Raw genomic sequence first — 3,635 nt, forward strand, 5'->3', positions numbered from 1 at the left:
AGAGAATGCAGTTTTACCAGGACACTTTTGTTTTTTTTTTGTTTTTTGTTTTTCGGAGCTGGGGACCGAACCCAGGGCCTTGAGCTTCCTAGGCAAGCGCTCTACCACTGAGCTAAATCCCCAGCCCCTACCAGGACACTTTTGCAGAGACATATTGCAGGTGAAAACAAAAGGAGCAAAAAAATGAGAAGGAGCTGGAAGGTTAGAACTGATGGCCAGAGTTAGTTTAAGCCAAACAGAGCAATTCAGTGAGAAACCAGTCAGCTTAGAGAAGAGTTCAAGTAAGAACACCTGAGTTGAGCTAACCAGCAAGAGTTCAGAAAGACCTACAAGGGGTGAGTTTATTCATCAGCAAACCTCCAAGATGAAAATAATGTCTGGTAAACAAAAGTTAATTTTACAAGGTGTAATTTCTTATGGTCCAAACAATGAAGTTTAGTTGAAGTGAAACTTGTAGGTTCCAAGTGAACAAATAATTAAGGATTGAAGTGCTACTTCATTTGAGACCAAGTTCAGATGGTACTTATGACTTTTTTCCTGCTTAATAGAAAATGCGGATTATCTGGAATAAGTTGGAGGAGTGAAAACCATGGTCAGAATATAATGTATGAAAAGGTATTTTCAACAATATACCAATTTCAGGGACATTCAAAAGAGATTAAGGGTAGGATGATTTATTGGCCCAATCAAGCTTTGCAAAGAAAATGTAAACCCAGGTCTATACCATATTTTAATGTCATAGACAAAATACCAAACATTATAAACTAAGCAGTAACAAAACTATAAAAATTGTCATTACAATTATTTCTTAGGGTGCATTTTCTTACAAGCTTTGAAAGAGCATAGAAATAACAAGTCGGAAAGTTTAAATGAACTAGTATCATTTTCATGCCTTCTCTAGTGCCTAACCAGTAAGGTCACCAAGAATAGGATAAAATTGAAATAAAATTATTTCTCTTGAGCATATTATATTACTCATAAATGAATTTGTCTTCTATCAGTACATTCTTTTATTTATAGTACTTGGAGGCAGAGGAAGGCAGATTTCTGTGTACGCTGTCCACATAGTGAGTTTCTAGAGAGACTAACTACACAGTGAAACCATATCTCAAAACAAAACAAAAACAACCAACCAACAAACAAAAATAACAAAGAGGTTTAGACAAAATGAATATACTTATGATAACCTCTGTAGTCCCATCTGATATCATCTCCGTAAGAGCATAAATATTTAATTGATGGGATTGAAGGGCTGACACCATTTTCTTCTGAGATAGCCAGAGGAAATTTATTCTATAACTATAACTAAAGAAAAAATTATCTATAATGTAATTTGGCAAAGTAGTGTGATGTTACAACAATAGTAACTATAAAACACTGGTATATTTGTGCTATTGACCTTCCTTCCTCTTAAAAGGCAAAAAAAAAATACTATTAAATATTGCTATATTAAATACACAAGATAAGCAGAAATAATTTGAATGACAATCTAATGAGAAATTGGTAAATTAAATATATTCTGTATAAAGGGACATTATTGTTGAAAGACATTAAAGACATGCTCCAACATGGATCATGATTAGTGCTGTAATGTTTAAGAAGCATGTTTAGAGGGGAACGAGAATACCCTTGGGAGGGAATAGGGAGGCAAAGGTTAGAACAGAGGCAGAAGGAACACCCATTCAGAGCCTGCCCCACATGTGGTCCATACATATACAGCCACCCAATTCGACAAGATGGATGAAGCAAAGAAATGCAGGCCGACAGGAGCCGGATGTAGATCGCTCCTGAGAGACACATCCAGAATACAGCAAATACAGAGGCGAATGCCAGCAGCAAACCACTGAACTGAGAACAGGACCCCCGTTGAAGGAATCAGAGAAAGAACTGGAAGAGCTTGAAGGGGCTCGAGACCCCATATGTACAACAATGCCAAGCAACCAGAGCTTCCAGGGACTAAGCCAATACCTAAAGACTATACATGGACTGACCCTGGACTCTGACCTCATAGGTAGCAATGAATATCCTAGTAAGAGCACCAGTGGAAGGGGAAGCCCTGGGTCCTGCCAAGACTGAACCCCCAGTGAACGTGATAGTTGGGGGGAGAGTGGTAATGGGGGGAGGATGGGGAGGGGAAGCCCATATAGAACGGGAGGGGGAGGGGTTAGGGGGATGTTGGCCTGGAAACCTGGAAGGGGAATAACAATCGAAATGTAAATAAGAAACACTCAAGTTAATAAAGATGGGGAAAAAAGAAACATGTTTAGTCAAACATTTATCTGTTCCGTGACATTATTTGGAGAAATATCCTGAAAATGAAACTGTTTATTATTACTCAGTTGTTTTATTACAATTATACAATACCCCGAAAATAGCAAGTTAAAGAAAGAAATGTTTATTTGGTCACACAGGACCTAGTCAATCATAGTAGAGTATAGAATTCATAATAGCAAGACCTTAAGGCAGGTGGTCCCACTGTATTGGCAGTCAGTAAAGTCTTGTTCTCAACTCATTTCTTCTTTTAATTCATTACAGTACCCCAATCAGTGCAATGTCTAGGCCTGCAACTAAGTTAGGTCTCTGAACTTAAATTCATCCAGTGTGAAGTATTTCTCACAATCATGCCCAAAGATTAACTCAATCAAGAAAATCCCTTGCAGGGGTATTTGGAAGCTGTCTTCTAGGGACATCTAAATTTTGTTGACAGTAAACATAAATCATAAGTAGAAAGACAGAAAATAATTGTAGTCCTCAGAATCAGATTGAGAGTAAACAGTAAATATTAATAAAGAAATAATTTTGAAGTGATAAAATACTTTGAGATAAATTATACTAACATTTGCAAAAATCTATGACGATTGTAAAAGGCTGAAGTATGTAACTTGAATGAGTGACTTTATTAGTAGTACTGACTGATAGAATAAGTGTTATTATATAGAGCTGTATGCATACACACACAGACACACACACAAACACACATTCACAAGGCATTCATTCTAAGACTTTTACCAAACTTCTTTATGAAAAATAATAAATATTTTCTCATACACATTGAGAAGTTATACTTTTTCTTTGAGCAAGGCAATGCAAACATTTTATGCACATCCTGTTCAATTCAGACCAATGGTATTGAAGTGGATAATGGCTTTCACTGCACACCCGCTCATTACATATTTCCAGGTTCGATGCAGACTTATAATACCAGCTTTATGGCAAGGATATAGGATGGTTACACACGTACCAGGAGATTGACTATAACTATCTCTTTTTTCCCATAAAATCCTCAGGATATGATCTCTCCAAAAGGAAAAGGGAAAATCTTTAGCTATTAAAGGTCCTACACTCCTTTTTATCCTCGCATCTTTGTAAGTCTTGATTTAGGCTAAATGCATCATTAATCTTTAACATATCCACCTAAGAACTCAATTAAAGTCAAACAGAATAATGAGTGGTATTACAAAGGAATCAAAGCAGCATACTCAAGAAAGCATTCAACTTTTCCATATGCTGCGTAATTACACACACCCACTAACTTGCACAGTGCGAACCTAGAAAAACTTTAACTCTTGGTTTAATAAAAGGGGAAGCCCCCCCACAAAAAAGTCACAATAACTGAATTAGTTAATTCTGAGAAA

The sequence above is a fragment of the Rattus norvegicus genome, chromosome 11 (genome assembly GCF_021556685.1).
Source record: "Rattus norvegicus strain SHRSP/BbbUtx chromosome 11, alternate assembly SHRSP_T2T, whole genome shotgun sequence".
NCBI classification, from domain to species: domain Eukaryota; kingdom Metazoa; phylum Chordata; class Mammalia; order Rodentia; family Muridae; genus Rattus; species Rattus norvegicus.